Source organism: Anser anser (assembly GCF_964211835.1).
Source record: "Anser anser genome assembly, chromosome: 3".
Taxonomy (NCBI): Eukaryota; Metazoa; Chordata; class Aves; order Anseriformes; family Anatidae; genus Anser; species Anser anser.
In genome coordinates this window covers 86012737-86026874 of record NC_139722.1, presented here as the reverse complement: position 1 = coordinate 86026874, position 14138 = coordinate 86012737, and the positions used below count along the sequence as shown (strand labels likewise).

Below are 14138 nucleotides of genomic sequence, written 5' to 3'. Positions count from 1 at the left end.
GAGGCAAACGCTCTGCAGGGTCCTGCGGTTTAAAGCTCAGTTAATTTACCGTGCTCCATCATCCACCTTCTGTCTATTGTGTTTATTCAAAATGTAAAACTCATCAGGGTGGAACCCAGCAGCACCTGTTTGTAGAAAGACTTTCAATATTGGTTAATGAGATCCTAAACCACAAGTTTTGTGATAAGGACAGAGGTGTAGAATCTATCTATCTATATACAAAATATTCCAGGATGTCTGACTGCCCTTTACTCTTTCTTTGTTCTGTCCTAAAACTAGATCTTCACACCCTATTTTAATCAGCCCTGAACACACAAAGGTTTTCACGCATGCTTAATTTTTAGCATCATGAGTAACGTCAGTGTTGCTGAAGGAACTCACTGCAGTTATATGAGTAACACTTTGAAGGACCAGGGTCTAAAACTTCATCTAAAACTTCAGTGATACGTGGTTTCCTCCTTTAATGCTTTTGTTCTTCTAAATTCAATTCCTCTTCAATTCCTCTTCTCAACTCTTCAATTCCTCTGTTTTTCAGCTCTCATCAGCATCATCAGACAACCAGTGTGGGACTGATTAGCACATGAAGAAGCATCATTAAAGTCTAGCTTTATGTTCTGCATCTAATTTAACTGAAGAACTGTCTTATAAACCTACGTTTAACTTTTCATCAGATCAATTTTTCTCATCTTAGAGTTCAAAGGTCTTATCCCCCCAGTACTCATAACAGAAAATATTATATCTACAAAGCAGATAATAGGAACAGACAGGGTCACTATTGTACATCTTGGCACTTTGAAGGAATTTAGCAGCTCCACTGCACATAGTTATATACTTTCCAACAAAAATCCCTCTCCATTGTCAAGGGGGTATTATTATTATACATTGCACTCATGTATACTGTTATTTTGTGCAGGGTACTTGCAGGCTGTTTGACAGTCATAGTATTTCCCTCTGGAGGTGACTGCACATATAGGATGCTTGGATAGAGAGCATGTGTGTATGCTATACTTTGCTGTTTTACAGGAATAAAGATGTTTCAGATGTTATATAGTAATATATTTAAAGAGGGTTGTAAGTACAATCTAACAGTTTTAATCTCAAATGGATTTACAAGATTAAAAACTGGTTAGAGAAGATCATAAACTAAGATAGATCATAGGCTAACATGAGAAAGGAGGTAAGAAGGAAAAGATAATCAAGATGAAGCACAATCAAATGAGCTAGAGCTATAGAAAGGCAGTTCCCAGTCGCTGAAGCCCCAAATAAGAGAGAGGCTCTTGTTGCCACACTGCTGAGATTATTTGATAACAGCGGAGTCAGTGTGTTAAAGAGCAGAGAGAGATAAAGTCATTTTATTGGCAGTATGTGCATAAAAAGGGAGAGCAGACAAACACAATCATCCAAGTCTTCTCAGGTGACATCATAGGTATAGTAAGACAGTATCATCAATTATAAAAAAACATACATACAGCATTAGGCAGGAACTGGAAAGCTAACAGGATCTCCAGAACCTGGATTGGACAGCAAGAGATAAGGAGATGCGCATCAAGACAGAGGAACTCAGAATGAAGGTGTGAAAAGGAAAAGCAGGAAGACTGGAAACTCAAAGAGTAAATCAGAATCAGGGAAACTGGAAAAGGAATATGAGGGACTAGAGCTAACAAGGCTTCAGTGGAAAAAGCTGTGTAGCAGATGCTCAGAGAAGATAAACAGTTCATAGGAAGCAATTCTGTGTATGTAATGCTACGTGTGTACGTGTATATGTGGATACATACGTATGTATGTCACACACTTCTGAGTACGTGTATATGTGTATACATATGTTTGTCACACACTTCTGAGTAGGTATCACTACCTTGCTAGTGCAGTCAGAGGATAGTCCAGCAGGCAAGCAGATCACAGTGACACTGAGAACAAGAGAGGGAGACTTTCCAGGCGAAAGAAAAGTCTGTAGAGAAAGTAATTAGAGTAGGATAACAGCAGGAAAAGTCATATCAAAGTGCCCTTTTTGAAGCAATAAGCTGTTATTTAGAGGGGAATATGGGTAACAGGTTTGGAGATGCTGAGACATTTGGATATCATAGAACTTCATCAAAGGAAGAGGAGAGGCACAGATATGAACAAAAGGGATCATGGAAATAAGCATCTGAAGAAAGAGTGCTATTCATGCCTGGGACTCCTCAAAGAGGCAGATAAATACTAGAACATACAGAAGAGAAAAACAGATAACGAGGAGGAAAAAGGTCAAGAAACATGCAGAGACTAAACCAGTAGGTTAGTGGAAGTACATGAATGTCACTGAAACATCAGTCAGGTAGAATATTTATACAAATAAATTATTCTGTATGGGAATATAAATTCTCTAAAGTGATAAAAGAAAATCTCAGCTGTAGTTGCACAAGTTACTACAAACAGGAATACAAGCTAGGAGGAAGCTATGCCAGCCATCATATAAGATCAGAGAACAGCTTATAATACAGCTTTTTAATTGTTTCAGTGACTGACTCCTTCCAGAAATAATTCTCTTTTTCTCAGCATCTGCTCTATCAGTCCAGTCTTCTGAGTTTTAAAATGTATTTATTGATTTCAAACCAATTCCAAGTGCACCTACAGTACCAGCAACTGGAGAGACAGGAGTGCATGAGTTGTCTAAGAGCCTGCAACTGGAGCAGAGCCCACAAGTCATAGACACCTGTGCCCGTGTTACCAGGGACTGGAAAGACTGGACAGAGCGTGCACGCATCGGGCTGTACATACGTCAGGATATAATTGCTAGAAGTATCAAGTTGAACTAGCTGCTGAGAAGGGTAAGAGGCCTGGGAGCCAGAAAACAAAATAGCCACAAGTCTGGAAAGAGCACAGGGTCTGAGTGCTGGCTGCTGGAGGAACTGAGAAATCTCTGGAGGGACCGTGAGGCCTGGGCTCATCTGAAAGACCCATTCAACCACGTGTGCCACCATGCATGAGGCAATGGAAGACTAAAGCATCCCATGGCTGGCTGATAGATAGAGTGTGCTGAGCATCCTTGCTGTGTGTCTGCGCCTATTTGTGCTCGGGGGTCTGTGTACCAGCACCTGGAGTGGGGCTGGCGTGCCAGCTGCCAGCAGCTGGGAGACCTGGGAGCCAGGGGCTACCTCCTGGGCACAGCGAGTCTAAAACCAGCTGCTGGAAGGAGCCATAGTCTATATACACACACATACGTATATATATACACTTTCCCCTAAGGGATTTCCATCCTGATTAGCCAGAGGGGAACAAAACCGGACCCCTGATGCCATTTACTCTTGCATGAGCGCTGTGTTTTCCTGGCTGTGCTGATCGGTGGGGCCAGCCATGTGTGTACATATGTATATCTCTACACACAGGAATAGGTACTCACCCTTGCGTGTATACCTGGCTGTATCTGGGAAGATGGAGCTGCAGCTGCCTTGCCCCATGCAGAGACACCAACTGAGTGCATGCTCCCAGCCAGAAGCGTCAGCACTGCAGCAAGTCCAGTGCAACAGACTCACAAAAAGCACTAATGCTGCCACCCATCTGGCACTGGAGCTATCACACACACACACACACACAACGTACCTACACGTGAACGGTAGCCACTTCTCCGTATGCCCAGAGAACATCCTTCATGTCTTTAATTTACAGCCATAATATGTCTGCCTTTACACCTTATAGATCCATCTTATCAAACAGCTGGTTTCCAGGACTATGCTGATCCAGGACAGCTTCCTGGACCAGTCCTTATCAACATCCAAAGCCTATAGATGAAGTGGTATCTTGATGTCAAGCGTATACAAAGTTTTAAACTCTTCCTAATATTGTTTGGTTCTTGTAATTTACTGAAGAACATACAGGAGAAAAAAAAAAGTGTAATCTCTGGTATGTGCTTTCTGGCCGTCCTTCTTGCCAGGCTTACGGAGGCAAGAGCGGTTAAAGATTTGTTATGAAAACTAAGATTGTTTCATAGTTTCTGGTGAAAATGGCTTATCCACATCTTCATTTTATTTCTCGTCCTCCAGCTTCAGCCAAACTCCTGCACTCCTATTCTTTCTATGAATCTAAGATTTAGAAGCTTTGCTGACCGTTATCCTTGGCACTTCCATAGGCCCACGTTGTGATCTGAACCAGAAAATAAAAGAAAAACTTTTTTCAAAAGAAAGGTCACAGTAGAAGAGCTCAATGCCATGGTGAGATATCGTTTGAAGTTGCCTACTGAACTCACGCTCTCCCAGTGCTTCAGACACAGGGGTTATGTAGGATTTTTTTAAAAAAGAAACTCCACTGTTCAGAAGCTTTTTCCAGCTTTGATGACAACTCCTCTGAAATTGCTTATTTTTCAGATCAGTGGAGAGTGATACAGAAGGTCTTGGATCATTACAGAACATGAAGATCCTTACACATTTGAGCACATTGCAAGCGACAGCCAAACACAGAGCAAGCCCCCAACAACACTGTCAGCAGCCAGAGCTAAGAAAATAACACTCACTGGAATTTTCCTTTCTTACAGATGTTTTCTGACTTCTTTATTGACCCAGCACTCTGGTATGTTTAAAGCAAAGACATATTACATCAGCTCTAATGCTCGATGCAGAAACAAGGGGAAAAGATCATCTAATGAACCACACTGACGGCCAAGTCAACAGCTCAGTTTGCATACAGATGCAGAAGGCTGCTCTCTTCGACACAGCGCCTTTCCCATCCCTCCATCCCACAGGAGGCTTCTGTAGGCCCAGGGGTCTGCAGCTGAAGAAGAGATGGTAAATGGAAAGAAGCTCACAAAGCATCCTTCCCATGGAAACAAGAGCTATCAAAGCGCGAGGCTCTGAGGCCAGCTCCATGCACAGCTGTGGCAGCACTGGATGAGGAAAACGAGCACCCCGGGGCCAACCCAGAGGTAGTGCTCTCGCAGGCACCCTGCTGGCCTGCCTCCTGGGTCAGATGTGGGAGCACAGTTACCTGCTAAGGATACAGAGCAGCAAGCACAACTAGCCTCATGCGATTTCTTTCTTTCTTTAACCCCCACCCACCCACGCCACTGCTGATACTCAAAGGTCACATATGAATGATATGTTGTTGTGTTTTTTTTTTTCCTGGAGGGTCTCTGAAACACGCAACCTGAAGTGTGAAATTTTAACCACCAAGAGGATAAGAAATCTTTCTTCTTTACTCTTGAAGGCAAGATCTTAAACGCCTTTCCCTTCATTCTCATGGCATTTGGCACGTGACTTCTGACTGCAAAATTCAGGTCACTGAAATTTTGAAACAGTGCTACTCCTTTAGATACTGACCCACTTCACAGCTGGGCAAGTGAAAACAAACTGCTATAGTCACATCAACTACTACAGAGTGCAAGTCTACGGGAAATACTTGCCCAAATCTTTAAGCAGAAGCTTGTCTCATTCTTGAAATGTCAAGCTGAAAAGCTCACCATAGGCTACGTCTAAAATAAGGCCATCTGCAGCACAGAAGCATTATTTCTCCTCCAGCATGCCTTCAGAGCAGAGCACAAAGCACAGAGCCTGCGAAAGGGCAGGGAGGTGGCACATCTGTGCTTCCAGTGTCTGCTGCGAGCACCTTGAAAGCCCTAGCCTTCGGCAGGCAGCTGTGAAGTGTGGAGAGAAGGGGACCACCTGTGTGAATGATATGAAAAGGCAGCAACGGTTTAATAGAAATGACCGGAGAATAAACTGAAGAGCTGCACATAACTATGGTACAAATCCCTAGAGTCAATGGAGCCATTCCTGGAAAAAGTGAGAGCACAATTCAGTAGTATAAAAGATTTCCGTTGGTTTTAAGGCTATTATGATCATCTAGTCTGACCTCACAGCATTATCTTAAATTTTGGGTTCTTTTCACGGCACCCTCTCGTTTTGCTCCTTTCCCAATTACTTCTTTTTTGCTTTAGAAGCTCAACCAACAGCTCACAGAATGGGACATTTATGCAGCACTATCATTTCTGTTTGTATTCAAATAAGTTAAAAGGTGTTTTTAGTAAAACTTGGACCACCCTGCAGCCTCTGGGTTTTCTTCTGCAAGAGGAAGATGGCTGTTGACTCACTTAATCCGCCTTCACAAAGGGGAGGGGTATTTGTTTTTATTTTCTTTATACTTGTAATCTTTCCCTCCTCAAATTGCTTTCTGGGAAGATGATCAACAGAGAAGGGAGAACTGTGGCACCTTGTGATTGATTACAGCTTTTCTCCCAAGTTGCTCTCCTCATCTATTTCATGTGACATTTGCAAAAGCTAACGTGATGTTAAATTCATCAGTTTCCAGAGGAAGAAAATGTCTAGCGATGAGAGATCAATTTGTTTCATCAAAAATAATTCTATTTCTCCTCAGTCTATCTTTGGAAACATAATGAATACTTTAAAACACTTTCCAAAATATTTCTCAGATGCATTTCCTATGTTATATCGCAGAAGAGAGATTTTTGTTATCAGCTGATATTGTTCCTGATCTTTTATCAGTCTGTTTCTTTCACACACTTCCTCTAACCGTCTCCACAGACACCTGTGGAGAGCACACACGCTCCCATTTTCTGCACAAAGCCATCGAAAAGCTGAACGAAAAAACAATTTATATTTACTTGTTTTAGTGCCATGTTGCATCCTTAACAAAGGACGGTGCAGCTCAGAGCGGCTCCAGAGGCACCACAGGAGGGAATCGCACTGCAGGCTGGTGGTTATTTACCGTAAGCACAACGGTAAGCTGACCGTAAATAACTGCTCCGATGCTCAAGTCCACTAAGTGTGAATTGTGCTGGCTGATACACTGGCAGAATATACAAAGTTAAAGAAGTATCCTGGATGTGATTTGTCTTTTCCCAGTCCATGCCTTGCAGCCCTGCAGGGAAAGAGAGAGCAAGCACACGCTGGTTTTGCCTCTGCAGCACCCCAGGACAGCACAAAAGGAAGAGGTGCCTGCAAGCCCCTGCCTGGCACGCAGCCCGCCTTCACCCCCAGCTCCTCCAGGATACCTAGGGCTTTAGCAAGTCTGGCACAGGCAGTGTCTGCACTGAAATCAGGCACTAAAGCTGCCTAAAAATGTTATCTCCCCCCAGGCACACAGTCTCAAGACCACTGTAGAGGGATGGGTCAATATTAGTGGTGAGATATCCTCCCTGCTCTCGCAGTGATTTGCGACCAAAGCAGAGCAATAGAGCATTAATGTGAACAGTGAGTGTATATCTCGGTGCCCTCCACTGCACAGGCAGACATCCATCAGCTTCCCGTCCATATAACACTACCCGAGTTGCCATCAAGCAGCCTGCCCACTCCCCAGCAGGTCAGCGAGCCTGGCCTCAAGCCCCCCTGGAGGCCCCATGAGACCACAGAGCAGGAGTGGCCACCGAGCCCAGTGCAGCGCTCCTTCCGCTGAGCAGGAAAGGTCCGTAAGGGTTTCCTTCTCTTTATTGCCAGTACTGAGACCTAGAAGCTGCTCATTAGCACAGGAATCTGGTAACATTTAGTTCCTATTAGGTGGTTCAACAAATGGGCTCTGTTGTACAGAAACATGCTGTTTCAGATCAGCGTAGGAAAGGAATATTCACTCATAAGGACACGAGCTGGCAAAACACCAGTCAGGGCCATACCCAGAAGCAGGACACGCAAGTAAGAAGCAAGCTGGCCAGTATCAAGGGCTTGAGATGCAGACACTTTTTTTTTTTTTTATGATATTTAATATGTTGGTGCACCCTGAAAGAAGGAAGAGAATTGCAGGCAGCCCGCTCAGCAGCCAGAGCCTCCCACGCGGGCAGCAAAATCGTCTGCAGATTCCAGGTAGAGCAGTCCAGACAGGAAGGCACATGAAATAGCAGGTCAAAAAATCCATTCCTCAGCTGAAACCACGGAAAACATACAGCCACAAGAGAAATCTGAAGAAGAGATGAAGTCCAAAGACAAGACTTCCAAAAACTCATGCCTACTCCCAGCCTCTAAAATCCATCTTGCAAGTAACTTCATCCACACGTCTGGCTTTCCTGCCCAGCCTTATTACTTTCCTTCTTCCTGCTGTAATTGTTTTATTTGCCGTTTTACCCATTTTTGGGATTCCCTAATTTGTGCCCTCTGACTCTGTGCTGGTGACACAGAATGCTTTCGTAGGTTTTCGGTGTTTTTGTTGGCCATGAAGACTGGGTGGCTTCCTCTCAGTTTCCCTGCAGCCAGTCACACCTGCGGCTCCGCTCGAGACCAGGAATACAGACGTGGGTTTGTTACCGAGGCCTGCCAGCATCCGCTTCTGAATGAATGCTGCACAGGCAAGCCCCCGGTGACTGCATTGCACAGATCCAGCTGCAGCTTTCTGGGATGAGGAACTGGCTGTCGGACTGATAACAAAAGATAGGGGCATAAACACGGCTCAGAGCACCCTCTCACATCAGCTGTGCTTCAGTGGCCTCTTGTAGAAAGCGCAGACAAGAGCCACGATGGAGCAGACAAATAGTTGGCAGTTCTTCTTGGTGTCGGAGCACCAGTACTCAAGGGACAGCGAGAGCAGGTCAGACAAGTACATTTAAATAATCACCATCATTTTTAAAAGTGCCCAGCTAAAAGACAGAAAACTGTGTTTTCCTGAAAGCAGGCAACTCAGAGATCACTCCCCATCGCTCTCACCGTAGCCCTAACCCAGTATCCTAAGCTTTGAGTAGCTCAGCAGAAAGAGCCATGAGGCTTGCAGATCCCTGCTTGCCACAAGGACGGGGCAGCGAGCCACCACCACGGGGCATCTGCCCAGCCCCACTCAGCTGCACTGCAGCTGGTGTTGGGCAAGCAGGGGCCAGCACAAACTGGTGTGAAGGCAGCGAGACAGACTGGCCGCAGACTTGAGCTACATTAAAGGAAATAGCTCAGAGCTAGGCAGCAGCAGCCTGACCTCAACCTGCCACAAAATGCTGTTACCAGATGTTTCCCAGGATGATCAGTGATGCTACGGCACAGGACACTGTCTCGATGCCCTCCTTCCGGGTGCCATTTTGTCCAAAATTTTAAAAAGCGGACAGAATATTACCTCAGTCTCCTGTCACACAGAAACAGAAGCGTACCTCTCCCTGCTGCCAGTGAAGGAGTATGGCAAACCGGAGCCCTGCGGGTCCCCAGCGCAGCTGCTGGCAGGTCGCATGGCGCAGCAGTGTCCCTGGTCAGACGCTGGATTATCCCAGTCTGTGGTGCTCCAGCACAGATCCAGCTCCAGGCTGAACACCCCACACGTACCACTGCGGCTCCCTCTTATCTAAAAGAAAGTGGTTAAAAAAAAAAAAAAAAAACAACCATGCTGCTACTTCATTCCTAATAGGTACAAGCTCTGTACTTGTTTTTCTTTGTAAGAGGAAAAAAAATAAGATAAGCATACACTTTACTGTGTTCTCTTCCAGGATCCCTGCCCAGAAGTCAGAGATAGAAATATACACCAAGTCCAACAATTTACAGGAAAAAATATAAAAACACATTTCCCCCTCTGTGCAGCTTCCTGCATCTCCACCACATTCAGCTATCAAAACTTTCAGGTGCAGGCTGTGCTAAATTGGCTCTCCAGGACTGCCTCCCCGCAGTTACCAGAAAGCAAAGCAAAGCCCAGCAAGGAGCGCACACTCTTGGCCTGGCTCCAAAGCTGGAGAGGTCAGAGGAAAGACTCACCTTCACTACAGGGAGATTGGACGAGGCTTGAGAAGGTGTACATAAAAATAAATAGCAGGGGAGAAAAAACACACACTGTGTTCAATAACACTGAAAGAAACCTTGCAAAAGTATTATGCAGCAAACTGAATGTTATGCAGCAAACTGAATACCATTGTACTACGTGGAGACCAGGGGGCATGTTGCAAGGAATCCCCCAAGTCCCAACATACTCAGTATAGAGCAACAGGATCAAAAACCCACCAGCCAAGCCCACGTAAGCTGCTGTTCCGGTAGCCATGCTATGTGTAGTCCCGAATGTCCGTCAGAAGCAGTTGCTGAACTACTCACTCAGAGCTGGCGTCCATCCCGCCCTGGGGTGAAAGGCCAGCCAAGGGGCTGGGCACTACAGAGCCCCTTGGTTTTCTGCGCTTTGTACAACAGCCACCAGAGCTGCTGCAGCTCCCCAGGCAGAAGGCTGGTGTCCGATCACATTCCTGATTGAACCTGAGGCTCTGCCCTGCTCCATCACAAAAGAGGGGCTGTACTGGATGGTAGCAGGAGTCCAACTCCCTGTACCATAACCTGTCTTCAGCAGAAGCCATAAACTCATAATTAGAGAAAATCAAGTACCAAGCAAGCACAGCATCCCCCCCAAGTTCTCCCAACTCCAATTGCTTCAGCTCAGGGACCTCCTGAGGTGCGGGGGTTTCTGTAGTAACCCTTCAAACAAGTTTCTCTTTCCTCAAGAGGGGTTGTCCTTGGATCTCAAGCTACTGTAAACCCCACTGTCCTTTTACAGAAAGTTCCACATGTCCTCTGCCCTTCACTTGAGGAACCAGCTTTCTTTTTGTTAAGCCGGACTCCCATTAGTTTCATTTGATGCCCCCACCAGTTCTTGAATTGGAAGACACAGTGAATATTCAAAGTGAACATTCAGCTCTCTGTATGCCACGTATATCAGACACACCTCAGCTGTCTCTTTCCAAACCAGAGTCATAATTCACTTTGTCATAGCCTCCTACGAAAGATTTTCATGCCTTTTATCATTCTTGCCATCCTTCAAAACCTTCCCAGCTTTACTACGTTAATTTTGAAATAAGGAGACAAGAGTTTCACGTTATTCAAGATGCACAAAAACATATTTACGCATAATGACATGTTTTGTTCCATATTCCTTTCCTTATAAGCCCCAATATTTGAGTTGTTTCTCTACCAACAGTGAGTGAATTGACCTTTTCACAGAACTATCCACTAAAGCCTCAAGTTTTCACTCCAGAGATCCCACTTTCCAGGATGAGCTCCGCATTATTTATTTTTTTAATAAAAAATAAGAAATGAAGAAAAAAAGCAACCAATTAAAAAAAGAATTAAACAGTTAAAAATGGGTGGATTCTTTGCTCTCCGCACAGACCACTTTATCATTGCCAACACAGATTTTCATCTGACATTTTATTACCCAGATACTGAGACTTATGAGGCCTTTCTTCAGTTTTCCAGCTAGCCTTCATCCTTGCTGCCCTTACTGTGCCAACTCGGTACCAGCAGCAGCAGCTGCTCCGAGTCACTTACGAGCAGAGCTAATAGCACAGTCCCAGCACACGTTCCTCTGATCTCCTTCCGCTGCAAGAACTGACCGTTGATCTTGTTTTCCAACCTCCAGCCAATTATCTATCCATACCAGAATTGTCCCTCTGGTGTCACAGCTGCTTAGCTTCCTTAAAATCCTCTAACAAGGAAGGTGATTTTTTGAAATGTTTCTGACAAAGACAACTGTACCACACAGATCACCTTTATCTAAAAGCCTGTTGACTCCTACAAAGAACAGTAACACATTTGCATTTTTGTGCAAATGCAGATGTGCACCTTAACTCATCCTAAGTACACAACACTTATCCAGACAGACTAATTCCTTTTTTTTTTTTTTTTAAATTATAGCTTCTACTGTTTGCTATATAAGTTTATCAGACTTACAGGCCTAGAATTCCCAAGCCACTCTGAAATCCTCTTGAATTTGGTCAAAACATTTATTACCTCCTGGTTCTCAGCGACAGAGGTAACTTGCAGCTAGGGGTCACACGCTCTCAAAAGTACCCAACGAGAAGGGTTCTGGCATGGGAAATCTCCCCAGGTTATTTCACGGAGAACAACAGCACAAGGAATTCATTAGATTTCCTTGCAATGGTCTTATTTTTAAGTATTCCTCTTGTACCTCACATTTTTTGGCAGGCTTCATGCTTCAGATATATTTGAAGAAACTCGCTAATTATTGAAATTTCTATCTCTTGGGATAGTTGACAGAACAAAAAATTTGGACAAAAAACTTCATTGACTTCTAATACATAACCTGCCAGAGCTTGAGTAATTTTTGATCTAACGTAACTTCAGCTTCTGGACAGGTTCTTCTTGCTTTTAGTAATCTCTTAGCCTTTGGGTAGCAAAAGAAACCAAAATGACTTCTTTGCAGTCTCTTCTAATAGGTGGAACATCCTCAAGTCTTCATGACAGCATGGTGGTAACATGTTCCCTTGTTTTTATGTGGTTATCCTACTCCATGTTGAGAACAGCTGTAATGAGGTTTTTTTATCCTCCCTTGCTCTAACAAACTTGTTGAGCCAAAGTACGCTCAAAGTCCTGTAAAATATCTGTAGGATTCAGGACCCACACACCGCTGGGCACCAAGCCAAGCATAGCCACACCTCTCGTGTGCTTTCTGATCAACTGCTCCATCAACCAGCTCCATGAATCGATGAGTACCTCAACACCTTGTTTCTACATTACACCTTGTTACCTTCACTCAATCAGCAAGAGGGGAAGAAAAGTCTCCTATTTCTGTCGTTTTTCTTGTCCCTTGCAGGCTTCCTGTTTTCCCAATGCGCTGTGCTGGCTGCTGTGTCCTTCACCAGAGTTTTCACTCCTCATGAAATTCCTTTTCCTTGGAGCCATTAGCAGCCACAGCACATTTCTTCTTAGAAGCTGACTAGTTCCCCAGACAATTTATTGTGTTACTGAGCATGTCATGGTCGACAATGTAATGATGGACGTGTATTCACACTGTAAATAGAAACAAAGGTAACAGGAATCTATGGTGACAGTGGAGAGGCTGTTAACTGAAGTGAAGGCTTTGGAGTAGAAGACATAATACCAGCCAAAGTGTATACAATGAGTAAGGAGGGCAGGGGAAAAAAGAAGAAAGTGGGTGAAACTAATCCAGGACTATATTCATCCTACTACCCTAGCACTTCTTATAGTCTCAGTGTACTCACAGTTCCAGTCCATAGAAGGACAATAATACATTAGTCAGAAAAATTCAGGGATCCACATACAGGGAAAACCATTCCCTAGAGTCTATTTTGTTAGGCAGAAAAAAAAAGCTGCCTCACAATAGACAAATATGGGGAAATGAACATCATCTGCTTGTCATCTCTTAAAACATTGTTATATCAGCCATTTTTTTGGTGTGGTTTTTAATTCCATTTGATCAGAGAGAGACAGTTTTCATCAACACAAATCAATCCAGTAATATTGTAAGATTATAAGACTTACTGTGCAGGTATTCCCTTATTCTGTAAACATAATAAATAATAACAACAATCTTCTGAACCAATTCTTGGTGTGGAACTCACTAAGCAATAGTCCTTCCTCAACGGTCTTTTGCATGAGAACCACAGGAAAAATGAATTTACCTTTATGCAGGTCCCTAACGATGACGAGTTTCAGAGCGTTTGCTTCATTTTACTGCTCTTTGAGTCCAGCCGAACAGTTCACCCTCCATATATCCACGGAGGCTAGCTTCCCTACCAGACATGCTATGTTAACAGCAGATTGCCTTATGCTCAGGGAAAAACTGAAGAAAATGAAAACTCTCCCCACCAGGTAATCTTTAAATAATATTATTTAGGTACTCTGTGATGTTGATAATGCAAGAACTTTCTCCAAAAGATAAATCAACTTGCAGACATAAATACCTGCCTGCTAAGCGACCAGGATTAAGGCGTGCTGAGTTTGCCTACTGTCTTCATCAGGCAGCACAGCAGTTTTTCTGGCTCAGTCTGAAGGACCTACCCTTTGTTTTATTCCATCAACATCCTTACTAGTCTGGCCATGAATAAAATACTGACATTACCATACAAAATGCCTGTCCCCAAGTCATAACACATGCACCCTTTCATAACACATATCTTTTATTACTTGAGAGAGTTGTTAGCACCCAACAGCTCTTGAGTTATGCCACCTTGGCTGACAAAGCTAAAGTCACTTTATTGCAGAAAACGCAATATAAACAAAAATATATCCTCCAACAATTACACTACCAAATTCAGGGCCATGTAAGGGCCATTTCGTAACATTTTCATTTATCTCTTTCAGACCATGCTTTCCAGCTTTACTTACAAATAAAATTAGATTAGACTTAAGAGATCAAAGACAACCTTGCTGCTGGACAGATGTAGGCTAATTGGCAATGCCTTGACCCCCACAGGGGTCTGCAGTCAGCATGGTATATAAAGAGCTATTATAGTTAAT

At 43.9% G+C, this 14138-nt stretch overlaps 1 protein-coding gene across 3 annotated transcripts in view; it reads right to left on the bottom strand.

Annotated features, from left to right (window-relative positions):
• The window catches only part of LOC310898120 (uncharacterized protein), a 515041-nt gene that overhangs the window by 481098 nt on the left and 19805 nt on the right, over positions 1-14138 (bottom strand). Inside the window, exons 3-4 of one of the 3 annotated variants that reach the window (XR_014582974.1) lie at positions 9044-9231; positions 4138-8329 (exon numbers count right to left, since the gene is read on the bottom strand). The gene's annotated coding sequence lies outside the window, so the exon portion shown is untranslated. Of the gene's footprint in view, positions 1-4137; positions 8330-9009; positions 9232-14138 lie in introns of those variants that run through there. The other 2 variants (XR_014582975.1, XM_083832600.1) reach the window with 2 other exon arrangements.